This window comes from Perna viridis, chromosome 11 (genome assembly GCF_037379345.1).
Source record: "Perna viridis isolate PV_CMFRI_1.1 ecotype Kerala chromosome 11, ASM3737934v1, whole genome shotgun sequence".
NCBI lineage: Eukaryota > Metazoa > Mollusca > Bivalvia > Mytilida > Mytilidae > Perna > Perna viridis.
The window spans coordinates 3,846,931-3,861,977 of record NC_142455.1 but is presented as its reverse complement, the minus strand read 5'-3'; the positions used below and the strand labels follow the sequence as shown (position 1 = coordinate 3,861,977).

The 15,047-nt window shown below is 34.2% G+C and overlaps 1 protein-coding gene and 1 long non-coding RNA gene across 34 annotated transcripts in view; one reads left to right on the top strand and one right to left on the bottom strand.

Annotated features, from left to right (window-relative positions):
• LOC148602367 (uncharacterized) overlaps positions 1–1,629 on the bottom strand; it is a 53,902-nt gene extending 52,273 nt beyond the window's left edge. The window contains exons 1-2 of one of the 2 annotated variants that reach the window (XR_015916582.1): positions 1,502–1,629; positions 1,026–1,057 (exon numbers count right to left, since the gene is read on the bottom strand). The gene's annotated coding sequence lies outside the window, so the exon portion shown is untranslated. Of the gene's footprint in view, positions 1–1,025; positions 1,128–1,501 lie in introns of those variants that run through there. The other variant, XR_015916583.1, reaches the window with a different exon arrangement.
• Positions 1,630–3,881: 2,252 nt separating this feature from the next.
• Positions 3,882–15,047, top strand: part of LOC148602366 (uncharacterized) — a 54,842-nt gene continuing 43,676 nt past the window's right edge. For 14 of the 32 annotated variants that reach the window (XR_015916343.1, XR_015916339.1, XR_015916361.1 and 11 more), the window contains exons 1-6: positions 4,196–4,309; positions 8,356–8,501; positions 9,495–9,594; positions 10,227–10,363; positions 11,807–11,921; positions 13,951–14,069. This is a non-coding gene — a long non-coding RNA (uncharacterized LOC148602366). Of the gene's footprint in view, positions 3,978–4,193; positions 4,447–8,355; positions 8,502–9,494; positions 9,666–10,226; positions 10,364–11,806; positions 11,922–13,950; positions 14,070–14,739; positions 14,833–15,047 lie in introns of those variants that run through there. The other 18 variants (XR_015916350.1, XR_015916355.1, XR_015916341.1 and 15 more) reach the window with 12 other exon arrangements.

Below are 15,047 nucleotides of genomic sequence, written 5' to 3'. Positions count from 1 at the left end.
AATGCACACATAGGCTCGCCATTATCAGGGGTTGTCCTATATTTTATGAAAACTCATTCTTTTAGTTTTGTTGATGTTAGCGGATCTGCTAAATTCTTGTGCCTTTTATAAGCTATCATTGGCTTTTTCTTGAATATATGTTTGCAAACAATATCATCGCCAATAAGGTGCCAATATTTCATTATACAAGGATTATATTTGGTTGTCATCACCAAGGACATTTTCTACACCTTTGAACTCAGGTTTGCTCACTTTTCTTTTTTGATGAGCCACTTGGCGGGTATTTCTAAAAAAGCAGAGAATGCTTACCCTACCGGTGGACCTAGTCCATGCCGCCAGTTTTTGGTTGCTCATTTGCTTTTGTTATTTTGTATGTCTTTTTTAGTTACTTTATGTTCTTTGTTATGTATATATGTCAGTTTTCCATGCCTGGTTTTGTCCCTGGATGACATTCTTTTAATTACCGCTAAAATCTTGGTTCTCTTGATTACTCTTTTATACTTGTAAGATAATTTCTATTCCATAGTAGAGTGTCTTAAAAATATGTTTTTTTTTTCAATTTCCGATTTCCTGTAACCCTTTTCTTCTAAGTTCAATCTGAACTTTGAAAGACCCTCTTGAAATCATTGTCATTGTTTGTTAGTCTTCGGTACTGAATTATTTTCCCATGAATGATTTCAGGGAAGACGTGATTTTTTGACAGTTCTTTCGATGGAGATACAGAAACGAGTTTGTAGGTTTAAAATATATTTTCATGTTTAGTACATTTTCACAAAGAAATCTTCTTCCCATAAATAGTTGTACAGCAAGGTAAGTTGTAGCAGTATCAGATATTTCGTATATTAATTTAAGGAACTTATGATGGCTATTTGCCAATTCGAAGAATTCTATTAGATCCTGTATAGGTCCGTGATAGATTTAAAAAAACATCATCCATATATAGCAATTAATAATAAATATTTTTGTAATATTTGAACTTGATATCTTTCATTACGATGTATTTTATACATTAGAATATTACATACCTCAGGGGCGCAGCTTGCCTCTATCGCCGAACCTAGACATTGTATAAATAACTGTCCATTAAATTATAAGATGTTGTTATCTAGAACTATGGTTAAAATGTTCAATAAATCATCTGTTGTAGGGAATTTTACAGTGTTTTGTCATAGTTATCATATGTTGATCTGACAGCCAATCAAATTTCATCAATTGGACAATTTGTAAACATTTAGCTTATTTCAAAACTGCAAAGCAGGCACGTAATTATTGGTTCAGTTATTTTCGCTGTTCATAGTCTTATTAGCAGCAACAGAAATCATCACACGTAAAATTTGAACAATATATATTACAGATGTTAGGTTTAAACTAAAACAATAGAAAATAAATTTAAAATCAATATTAAGTATTCAACTACTATCAACGATATCTTTTTTTAATCCTGTTTCAAAAAGAAAAACTTGTCTTGAGAATCCATCTTTTTCAAATATTAAATTCTTACCTTACATCACTAGAAAATGTTCAAAATGGCAGATCTACCTCAAAACAACTCTTGCTTCAAAATAAACTTTACAATCTCCCTGTCTCTAAAATATGATAAAAGAAGATGTCATGCTTTATATACAACTCACTTATATCAATGTCGTACCTTGTATTATATATTGGGAACAACAAAGCCTGAAATAAAAGGTTGATAACTGATTTTTGGAAAAAGCATTGTATGAAGTTTAGTACATAGATAAGATATATATATATAAATATAAATATATCACGGGTTTGAAGACCTTTAAACTTCTATAGGAATGATATCGCCAAAGATCAATTGCACCCCTGACCTAGAAGCTTATCTCACTATCCATGCTCTACAAAAAAGTCCATGTACAAATCTTTGGCACGACAGTAACTAATCGACTGTAACAGTCATAATCTATAATTGGCTATACTGCCACTACATGCACTAAGAAATGGAGTTTACAAATGGGAAGTAAAAATATGTTTGTCATCCACAATACTTACACAACTTTTAATAAATTATCATTTATTACAAACATATGTTGCATATAATTATAATCATAAGACTGGCTTCATAACTTTGAGGATTTATTACTTTTCTACCCTGTATACAACACAGCCACATAAACCTATTAAGAGACTGTTTTTGAGAAATCTATTCAAAATCGTCCAAAAGTAATTTCAGCAATTACTATTAATTCATAGTGCATTGGGTGCATGTAGGAACCCATGTGAAACAAAAAAAGAAATACTATATATTTTTGTTTTTTTGATAATTTCCTTGGTAAATGCCAATTTTCAGGTCACAAACATGCAAAATGAAGACAATATTCATTTAGAAAGTTTTAATAAATAGAATCAATGAACTTAATTTACTAATAATTTAATAAAGTAAAATAAGTATATTTACCCTTTTCTAAAACTATAAGCAGATTGTTATAATCAGTGACCAAACCTCTATAAATAGGTCTTTGCGGACGAAATAAACACTGAGTTAAACAAAATGTACGATAATAACCACATTGACATTAAAACTCTTGAATATCTCAAACCTGAAAATCCTAAACCTGGTCGATTCTACCTACTCCCCAAAATTCACAAAGTTAACAACCCAGGTAGACCTATAGTCTCTGCTAACGGCCATCCAACAGAGAAAATTTCGGAATTCGTGGACTTTCATCTACGTCCACATGTTGAAAAACTTCCATCATTTATAAAAGATACGACTGATTACTTACAGAAGAATCTGAATCCCCTTCCACCAAACACCACTCTGGTCACTGTGGACGTTACATCTCTCTATACCAACATTCCTCACTCTGATGGTATCGAAGCTTGCAGAGAAGTATGGGACTCTCGGGAGGTCAAAGTTCCACCTACTGACTGCCTAGTCACTTTGCTCACAATGGTTTTAAAAAAAGAACAATTTTACTTTTAATGGAGACCATTACTTACAAATACATGGCACAGCTATGGGTACCAAAATGGCTCCGTCTTATGCCAACATTTTCATGGGAAAATTTGAAAAAGAACTACTTGAATCCTCTATAGAAAAGCCTCTGTCCTGGTATATGTTTATTGACGACGTGGATATGAAGTGGACACATGACGAAGAAGAACTAAACAATTTTATCGCTCGTGCCAACAATCAACATCTTTCAATTAAGTTCACTCACGAAACATCTGCTACTAGCATCTCTTTCCTCGATACCTCCAGCACCTTATCGGGGGGAGAGCTCTCCACGGACCTATACTCAAAACCAACTGACACACATCAATATCTTATGCCTAAGAGCTGTCATCCATCTCACTTGACTAAGAGTATACCATTCACTCAAGCTCTTAGGCTAAGACGCATTTGTTCAAATGACGAATCCTTAAAGAAACGTCTAGGTCAACTGAAGAACAGTTTAAGAAGAAGGGGATATAGATACAAGACCATCAAAGAAGGGTTCCAAAAAAATCACAATTCACTATTATGTAGGATAGAGGATCAAATTAATGATGCATGTCACAACAAATCAATATTATACAAACGTCTCAGAATGTGACGATTCTATTCACTACACTGCTCCATCGGATCAAATTGATACAGGGAAGATATGTAAACGTATAGAAAGGTTATATATATATATATATATATATATATATATATATATATATATATATATATATATATATATGCGCCCTGGCCGTTTTGGGCGAATACGATATTTTCCGACGTTAGTAGAATTTGTTTGGTCGAAAATATTGATTAAGTTATGAGGCATTTTTTTAATATCGGAGGTTATATAGTGTAATTTTTTGCTGGTCAATCGATTGGTCAGTTGTATTTTAAGTTTAATTTGATGAAAAAAAGATTCTCCCCATCAAATTTCGCCCTTATTATATAATACTCAAGTGAAAAAAGTTGTTTTGAAACATGGATATGTTGGGGGAACCAGGAAAAGAGGTTCATTTTTAGGGTAAGTGTAATACATTATCAACAGCAGCATTTTCGTTGAGATTTTACCACCATTTCAATAAAGAAAGACACTTATTCAAAGGATTGAAGAGCAAAATTTTCTCATGAAAAATTCTACGATTATTTGGGACTTGAATGTTCCACAACAGAACCTCGAACGATAGCCACACCCATATGCGTTTTTTTTTTTTTTTTTTTTCTGACTGTTATCCGAACATAAGTAATTCCAAACAGGTAACCATCCTTTTGCTATAAGGAATTTATCGGACCTTTTCATAATTAAGGATAATTAAGACCCGAGACGATTTGAATGTGTAATGGCAGTACAGGCAGGTAATCAAGTCAAGTAAACCTTATTTAAAGTCGATAAATCAAACAGGAAATATAAGCTCTGTACAACTTTTGAAATCGTCATAGTGTAATTTTTGCTGACTTACAAAATGTACACTGCTCTCGCAGATTCATCAGCGGTAAGACCTCACTAACCTACATTCAAAACAAGGACGTCCATTTTAAAAACATTTCAGGTCATTTTGTATTGGTCCAAATTTCCTCTGACACTGCAACCCTCTTCTTTTTATTTGGATATTGATATGTCGGGTTGGGGTCAGAATGATGTGCCATACAAAAAGTTGGAGAAACAGCGGTACCGCGGAGTACCGCCCTTCAACTGCTTGTATTTGTAACAACTTTCAAGAATCAAGTTGAAATTGTGCATGTCATATCTACCTAGTTTGATTCCAGGATCATTTTCCTGTATGCTGATACCAAATTTGCTACAAAAATTACCTTTTTTTTTGAAGTTTTGATCATTTTCCATTTGAGACCCTGTTTTGTTGACATTTAAAATGTTTTAAAATTTTTGAACCGTAAAAGAGAGCATGTTACTTTTGGAACGGAAGGGTAGTACACACGTGAGTTTTCTGTGGAATTTTGAAATATTCTGTTAGATTCCAGTCTTAAAAATCGTTTCTGCTCTGTTCCTTCCATAATGTAATTCTTGTAGTTAATTTGGTATTAGCATACAGGAAAATGATTCCAGAATCAAAGAGTAATCAAGGGAACCAAGGTTATATTGGTAATAAAAAGAATGTAATCTAGGGACAAAGACTAGATATGGAAAACAGACATTCACAACAAAGAACATAGAGCAGTGTGGAAAACAACCGCTCGCCAAATACGAGTAGATGTGTATTTTGGCGAGTTCTCATTTGCTTACACTCGTCAATTTGGCGACCATCAATTGATTGGCAAGGTCCAAGGAAAGTTAACCAGCCAACAGGTTACTTAGTAAAACATCCCTTAACATCATACATTATAAATATGTTCCCTTCATTTTAAGAAGTTTAGCTTGAATATTTCAAGTGAATTTTGGCATGATATGCACAATTTTATTGACTTGTAAAGCATTGTTTACGATCTGCCATTTTAATTTCTGGTAAATGGGATGCGCCAAAACCTAGGCGACGGTCCTGATCTCGTATTAGTATTTAAACGAAATTATCTTGGTAATTTAAGATTTGTTACCTTGCAAATTAGTTGTTTATTGCTAAAATAAAAATGAACAAGAAATGGAGTACTTATTTTGTTACTGTAAAGTACTTGAAAAACTTAAATGGGAGGGTATATTCGAAAATGGAAAAGTTTTTGATAAATTTAAAAACAAATGAAAAGATAGTTGCAGAAAGACAGGAGATAGTCAAATCCAAGAGAAAAAAGATGATAGTACAGAAAAAAAAAAAGAAAATGTGGGTAGTTGAATTTATATTTGACTAGCAAGATCAATATTCCACTAGCCAGAATGGCAAGTTGGGGAAAAATGGTTTCTCACACTGTAGAGTAACTAAAATCATACATACTAAGTAACAAAAGCAAGTGAAAAACTCGGACTCCACTAAAAATTGGGAGCATGGACCAGGTGCACCGGTAGGGTAAGCGTCCTCTGCTTTTCTAGAAACACCTGCGGAGTTGCTCATAAAAAGTCAAGTCTGGGTAGACAAAAGAGGAAAGGAAAACTATGACCCGTTGAATAAATCAGTTTTCATGGTGCAGATGGATACACCATAACGATCCACGAACTAGGTAGGTGTGACATGCACAATTTCAACTTGAAAGTCATTGCAAGCGGTTGAAGGGCTGTACTCTGTGGTACCGCTGAATCTCCAATTTTTTGTATAACACATCGTTCTGACCCAACCCTACATATCAATATCCAAATGAAAAAGAGGAGAGTTGCAGGGTCAGAGGAAATATGGACTAACTTTGTATGTGGACCATATTAGCTAAAGGATTGATTTAGAGATAAGCCTCTTGGTGACCTGAGGCCAAGCCCTCCAATATGGATTATGGTTATCTTAATTTCCATTGCCTCTTTTTCTCTAGGCAATGTTAAAACGCAAGGGTGTTAAGATACTGATAGTGATAGGGATTTTTTGCTAAGGAGAAGAACGCTTCATTGATTTTCCAGATGTCAGAATGACAGGACAGTATTAAAGGGATGGCATTTTTTTTACAAGAAAACAATCGAATGCCATCATACTTGCATTGATATGTTGTGGTTCATACACTACATGAAATTAATTTTCAAACTACATAGGTACCCTATGGAAAATGCATTACTAATAATTGCGCTCTTGTATCCTATAGAGAATGTGTACTATCACATTCACTTTTTTTCTTCATCACTGTTTTTTGGTGCTTAGCTTTCCTGCAAACTCTGTGGTGACTTTGATCATTCTTTTTTTTTCAAAATTGATGCTTTTTGGGCTGATATTGAGAAAAAGTTTTTCAAAAAGGCTATTTTAATGGGCAATGAGAAGGGATGCATTGAATGGATAGGGGCACGGAAGTCCAAGTCAGGTTATGGGGTCCTAGTAGTGAAATGGCCTGATCGAGAGGGCAAAAGGGAGACTGCACACAGGCTTTCCTACATGATAAGGCATAGGATCACAAGGGATGATTTTCAAAAATCTTTTAATGACAAAGAGTGCAGCCATATCTGCCATGAGAAACTGTGTGTCAAGCCAGACCACATAGCCATATAACAACATGAGTTTAACCAGGAGAGAATTCACTGCAAAAGTCAAGGCCTCTGCTCAAAATCACACAAACCATATTGTTTAATATTTCATTTTATTAATATAAAAACTATTTTCTAACAGAAATTCTCCTTTTCTTTTTTTTACACTGTAGGAATGGTCTGTGTGTTTGTTTCGAGAAGAAGGTTTCTGTTCTTTTTCACTTTTCAGTAGCGAGTTTTTCTCATACGCAATAATTTCACTTAATTTTTCATACAGTTTCAGTGATGTCACTAAGTTTTTAAGTAGCTGGCTAATTAGATAAAGTAGGTGGCGAACCCGCCCATTATGGCAGGGGGTCCGGGGGCCGCTCGCGGCCCCCGTAAGCTCTGGGGTAAATGGTGCAATATCCTGCATTCTAGGGCTCTCCTGGGCCATTGTACAGGACAATAAGATTACAATTTTTATACAAGTTTCTGTTTGTTAAGCCTAAAAAATGTGATATTTTTTAAAAATTTTGAACAAATTGTTTATTATTGAAAAGTTCCCCATTGCATAGACCCTTCTTTTTTCCACTTAAGACAAGTGACAACAAAGTAATTATAAATAATTTGAGCTTTTAATTATTTTTTTTTTTCTAAATTGTTTTGCTAACTAGCATAATTAACCACTCCCATATCAATCTTTTCTCTCATTACAGGCTTGAACCATCAATCGATCCAATCTTGTTGAAAATTTTGTTTTGACAAAAATGGCACTTGTCATACCCAATGACCTTGCTAGTATTTTATCGAATTAAAATAAGATATTAAATATCATCAATAATATGATTGTTAATTTATATCTACCATTGTCACTGTCTGTCTTTTTGGCCTTAGCTGGCCCTGGTGACAAAAAACTACAGATAGATGATTGTCCCTGTGTCACAGGCTTTGACCTTTTACGGCCCGACATGTTGCTTTTTGCTGACCGGAAACGAAGTATTTTTAGTTCAGTAAAAATAAGAAAGTCTATATTTAGAAACAGGGAAAAAACGCGGACTATTTATTTTAGCAACCGAACAATACATTAAAGTCACACTGATGCGTCATTCAAGTGCAATCTTTAATATTTGTGGATGAATATTGTCAGTATATTATATAAAGAGGGTCTTGAAGAATATTTCATGAATTTTATTTTTGTGGGGTACGAAAGTAGCCGGCGACGTTTGAAAGAGTAGGCGGCGATTTTTGCCGGCTGCTGGCTTCTAATGACATCCCTGAGTTTGTACAGTTTTTCACGTTTTTCACCTCTATATTTCTTGTATTCCATTGTTTGCTTATGCTGCTTTTGTAAAATGTCTAATTTCTGCACACTTTTTAGAGCCTGGTAAGCTGTACTCCCAACTGGAATGTCACAGTGTAAGGCACTACACAACTTAAGGATGGATTCACCTGGACCAAGATTTACACTATGGATGGCTGAGTGTGCCCTTCCAGAATAGTTCTTTTTGTACATTACATTTGAAGGTAAGGAACGCCTTATGCTATGATTCACACCCTCGACAAAGTTAGTGTTCATATTAAGCCTGGTCTTCTCAAGTGCTTTTGGTCCGAGGCACTTATTTACTGCGATACGAATAAAATCCATGTTTTCATGGGTATGCATGATTTTGAATGTCTTTGGTAGTAGACTTCTCTTCTTGAGCCACTCACTCTTGCCACATACAAAAGAATGTTTCTTGCATAAGTCATGTTTTCCCATGTAGCACCGTATAACTGCATCAACTGTATGAGACATCTTTGATTTAACTCTTTTAAAATTTCCTCCGAATTGCTTAGTACATACAGCAACTTCAGAATTGCACCTTTCAGTTAAGTCTGTTGCAAAGTTATTCAGTAGCTTTTGGCATTGCTTTTGTGTCCGTGCTGGTATGATTTTTAGGAGACTTTTGTCTTTTTCCACACTTTTCCGCATATTTTCCGACAAATGCCTGGTATCAATGAAATGCTGAGGCTCAGTTTTTGATTTTCCCTCCTCATACAAATCAACTGCAGCTCTGTAAGCTGAACTGTCTGGGTCAGTAACTAAATAGTCTACTTCTATGTTGTCTTTTAAAAGGTCTTCAAGGCACTCCCTGGCCCATGCATATTCATCACCAATGCTCTTCACCATTGGAATATTAGCACTGCATTCATCAGTACATTCAGACTGGAGTTGGCCTGAGTCAAAAATCAATATCTAAGAAGAATGCTCTGAACAGAGCTTATTTTTGTCAACCAAATTAACAATTTTATGTTTTTTTGTTACATTTTCAGCTGATTAGCTTGTTGGAACGGTGTGCGTCCAATTCCTGGGTTGGGTCTGTTGCTGTACATGCCATCCATTTGAACACTAATACATCTTGGATTTTTCTTTCCTCGGAGGCGGTTTATTTCAACTAATTCTTCCCTTCTTCTTTTCATGTCTTTTTTTACAACTTGTACAATGTTTTTATATACTTTATTTGTCCTTCTTTGCAGGCTAGAGGCTGCTGGAGTTGAGATATTGCCACTTAGAAAGATTTTGCACAAGCTTGTAGGACAAATTGGAGTCTGACTCAGGCCAACTAGTACACCAGTTGTTAGTTTTGAGGGTTTTCTACCCGGTCTGCCGGTTTCAAGTTCCTCATACTGTGTATACATCTTCGAAAAGTATTTAAACGATGCGCAAATAAGTCGAAATCTTGATGAGAAACCTCTTTTTTCTTCTATGTCCAAATCGTATAGTAAAATACCATCAAAGTCTGGACTTTTCATCATATGCTCTCTAAATGCGCAATTCCACATGTTTTCTGACTTGTAAAGGCACAGCACTCTGTGGGAATCAGAATTCAACCTGAAAATAAGAGAAGAAACCATATTTTATGTCCTACTAACACTAAAGTTATTTCTATATTCAAATGCAATTTACAGTTATCTCCCCCTTAATTTTAATATTTTTTTTTAATGGAGCATTTATGTACATTTGGCTGATATCTAGTTGATTTTTTCCTACTTTATAACTTAAATAAAGGTTAATTACTATACAAAGTGCAAGAATTTGTGTTCTTGGAAATAAATTAGCAAGTTTTAAGGAAAAACTAAATAGTTTGAAAATTGTGCACATATGGCATATATTGTTTATTTTTTTTTTTTTAATCTACATTAATAAGCTGTTTGATTGTAAGTTAATTACATTATTTATTATTACATGTCCTACCTTTTTTTTTTTAGCTCCTTTCTTAGATTTCCTAGCAACAGGAACAGATTTAGATTTTGGTCGCAGTAACTTGGCCGCACAACTGGACCGCTCTGCCTTCTCCTCAGGATCAGTGTATGGATCATTAACAACCAGTTCATGAGTTTTCCTTGTAAGTCTAATGTATTTAGGTGTTTCTAAGTCACTTTTCACTGTTGAAAGTTTAGTCTTTGCTTTTTTGTGAGGTAAATTCCCAGATTTAAATGTGTATTTATTTCCTTTTTTGAATCCTGACATTTTATAAATTTGAAATGTTGACTCTGTTAATTTAGCATTGATAAGTGTTGATGTGCTCTGATGCAAGTTTATTTTATACACTTGTTTTGCAGTACAGGTTGATGTGAAAAGTTCAGTCTTTGCACTATTTACAGGATAAACAACAGGTGCCCCCCCTTCAAACATATAAAATTCTTCAAAGATGCCATTTGATGATCTCATGGCTCTTCTATAGTTATTATGATGACAAGCAAAATTTGTTGCTGTCATTCTGGTACCTCTTATCACCAACGATTAAAAATTACATGATAAAGTTAGAAAGTGGATCTTCATTTCACTTAATTTAGAAAGTTTTGAACCTTTTTTCCATTTTTTTTGTATTTTTACTATTAAAAGGGTAGATTCTACCCTTAATAAATTTAGATTTCAACTTGTACATGCATAAAAGGAGTATTGCTTAAAGTGTTGGAAAACATAAGTGAGAATAATTTCTAAGATATTTTAACAAGAAATTTTCCATTTTTAATTTTTGATTTTTGCTTTCTGTGGAAATTTTTCAGCACTGGCCGCAAACTCGCACTCCAACCTAAAAAGGGAATATCTCGACTAAACTTTAACAGATTTTCACCTAACTTGGTTTCTGTACTTGTGTTAAGATGTGCTTTATAAATGCGAACTTGAGTACTGATTCTTAACCGCTTCATGTTTTGATAGGATACAAATGCGCAATTATTTGTTTACATTCTACCGGGAACTTTTTTACTCCAACATGGTACTGAGTACTGAATACAAGGTGGTACCTGATTGGTTGGATATGGCTTGAAATTTATTTTCATTTCAAAACTTACCCATTTATGATTGATTTTATTTTGGTAATAATTAATAATTTGTTATAGGGTTGAAATGATTTCTCATAAATGAAATCTAGGTGCTTCATTTTTTTCCAGTGTATTTTGTGCTGAATTTTCAAGAGTCCATAACAACTGAAATTTCGATCAACTTTTGCCGCATGACCATATACTTTTTTTTTATGCAAATAAAAAGTATGCTTTTCTAGTTTTAGGAACTGAAACCCATTTTCTGCTAATTTGTGTGGTTTTGTTGAAATTAATTTTCAAACTACATAGGTACCCTATGGAAAATGCATTACGAATAATTGTACTCTTGTATCCTATTGCAGTTCTCGATGGATGATGGGAATATTTTACACATATCATGTAACATAAACAAAATTCAGACACAGCTGACAGCTGCAAATAAGACAATGATTGCCTTTCCTATCATGGAAAAGCTATGCTTTGATGTGGATAATACATTTGGAGTTATATTTTTTTCCCAGGCGAGGTAGGTTCTTGACAACAGCAACAGTGGAACAACGGAGATACACGTACCTGTACATACATCCATGTGTTTCCTGAAGTTTTTAAAAATCACATTCACTGTTTGAAATAAATGTAAGTAAAAAAAAATAGGAAAAGGCTTGAAAACTATCAGAAAAGATGAATTTATTTTTACAAAACATAATCTTAACCTTATTATATATATATTCATCCAATAACAGTAGAGGCTAAAAACCACTAATTCCACTTCCCATAGGCTTCTATGCTAATTTCACAATATTCAATGGCTTCTCTGGACTTTACCTTAACTTTAACCTGCAGAGGACTATATATCAGCATGATTCTACATATGCCAGCTCACAATCCTCTGAATGGCATGTGGGGTTAGCTGACTTGCAGTGCAGTACTGGTCACCGGAAGTGAAGTGTCTATAAATAGCATGGGAAATCCCAGTGTTTTCACAAGATAGGGGTATATTTAGAAATCATTATGGAGATTAGGCTTCACATCACAAGAAGCAAAATGCACCTATAAAATGTACAGAAATGTTTTTCCTTTCAGAAACTGTTTAAATTTTTTAAATGAGATGAGAACTTTTTTCACAGCACTATGAGGAACAGGGGTAATTTCTGCGTAGAACTATTTTTGCGTACGTTCCAAATGCTCATTGGTTGAATTGGTGGTCTGTAACCTAAATAGAGCAGTCTACATATGAAGATACATGTATATATATTAAATTAAACCTTGTTCAGACACATATTATGTGACAGGATAAATAGTAGTTATGCAAGGGAGAGTGTACATTTGTATTACTTGTACAGGGCACAATGACCAGTTTAGTTTATTTACATATATGTACAAATGTGTATTAATTCCTACATGTATCAATGAAAAATCATGTGGAGTAGATGTAAGATAGAAATAATGTCAATTGTTAATAAATAGACCAAGAATTAGTTTGCAATTCTAACTATTGCTTGTCTTCTCTGTTTGTCCAAACTTTAAAAGTTTTATAGAATTTTATTATCCAACATAAAATGTATAGAAATGCCCATCATTTACAACTGGTAGTTACGATTTGGAAATTCCTACAGCCGGTCACTAGGAAATCACAGCCATGCATTACTAATTTTAGTATGGGGCATTAATAGTTTTTCTTACCTTTAATAAGTGACAACTTTAAGTAAGAGTGATCTAATTCAATTACATGTAATTAGATTAGGAGATTTAAATTTGTTGAAAGATGGTACTGGAACTGAGTATATTGAATAATTAGGTATGTGTAATCTTGTACTAGAGATTAATTATTATTTTCTTTTTTTTGGGGGGGGGGGGTGATTATTAGAAACAACACCATCATGATTTATTTTCATAAATATTTGATTCATCGAGATACAGACTTATTTCAAATTAAGGTGAAATCATATGTTTCAGTAATAGATATAAAGTTGGTTAAAAAAAGTATCAATGCAAAGCTTTTTCCATATTGGCCCTGTAATATGCCCTTTTTATTAATAGCCTCGGATGGCTGTAATGGCCATTATTAATACCTCGGGCATGTAACAGGGCCAATACAGAAAAAGCCATACATTAATACTATATTAACATGATGCCCTTATTGTTTGCCTTGTGCAGTCAAATATGGTAAGATGCCCTTATTGTTTGCCTTGTGCAGTCAAATATGGTAAATACATGTAGATTTGTGATATTAAATATCTGAAATCTACACATTTCATCTTCAGTGCTCTTAGTAATAACACAAATTGTATGTCTTTAAATGACATGAAATGTAAATACTTAATATGAGTTTGAATTAAAAAAAAATATGATAATATCTTGAAAACTATAATAGATAGAATGAAACTTTTGATTGACGAAATGATCCTCATGATATGCCCTAACAAAGTCTTCATGGAGTCATACTTGTCCAACACCATTTTGTTACAGTTATTGCAATTGAAAGCAAAAATTTAAACAGATGAGGGATTTTGGCTCCTGGGAGCCTCTTGTTTATATGTTCCAGGCTCATCCAGTATTGAGTCATAAGTTGTAAAATTCCTGATTGTAGAAACAATTCTTAACTTTTTTTCATTTTTTGTGTCTTTTGTTAATCATATTCATATTTCTCATTTTGTCTTTTCAGCTTGGTGACTGGATACAAATTTGTCGGAAGTGGCAAGATTCCCCTGGTCCATGATTAATCCTGCTTGCACTTGTAGTCAGACAGTAGTATGAATTAATAGGAGCAGAACAGATCCTCAGGTGAGTGGATTCTTTTGGATCTGACTTTCCATAGCCTCGGTTTACAGCCTCACACTTAAGTGTCACTGTCCCAAAACGAGTCTTAACGAAGTTTGTCCGACCAAATCTAATGTTGATTATATTACACCCAAGTCTCTTATCATCCTCTGTCATGTACAAGCATTTTGCTTCCACATCTGGCATAAAGTCTTTGCCCCAGTGATCTTGCTCAGTACCTTTACATACATAGGAGTATGATTTGTACTTTTCTAAACAATGTCTTGTATAACACGCAATGATACTATCTGTTGCATAGCTAAATCTGTTTACAAGTTTGTTCATATCTCTTGCAAACTCCCTAAGACTAAGAGCGAAGTTGAACCCTTTGTGCAGCTGTTGCTTAAGTCAAAAGCAAATTTTTTTTTTTTTTAGCATTGTGCAATCTGTTTTAGTTACAAACTGTAGCATCATTTCATTAAATTTAGCATTGTCACAGTCTCGCATTTGTGATTTGGCTAAGTATCTGGTGTCGCGACGGTTCTCAGGTATGATAATTAAATTTTCTTCTTGTTTCCGGCTAAATCATCTGAACGTATGACTATCACCATCTGTTGTTAATTGTCCAAATATAAATGGTCATTTAGCATATCACCCAGTATTTCAAAATACCTCTCTTCATTGCCTATTGTAGCACTCCATTTCATGTTGGCTGAACAGTTACCAGGATAGCCTGGGCACTCTGGATCTCGTCCAAGTGATCTTAGATTGCTTGCTGTCTTACAAAGTATGTTTGCATCATGAAACTATAAGTTTCTTCTTTACTGTTACATTTCTGCTAGTGAGCTTCTAGCTTGGGTAGAAGGCTGAAACTGTGTTGTTCTATGGTGACAAGAATTTTTTTTGTATTGTGTGTCAGTTTCAGCTAGTATAGGTGTGTTTTCTGGGAACCCATATCTTCAAAGTGCCATTTTTAGCTCGCCTGGCCAAAGGCCATATGTG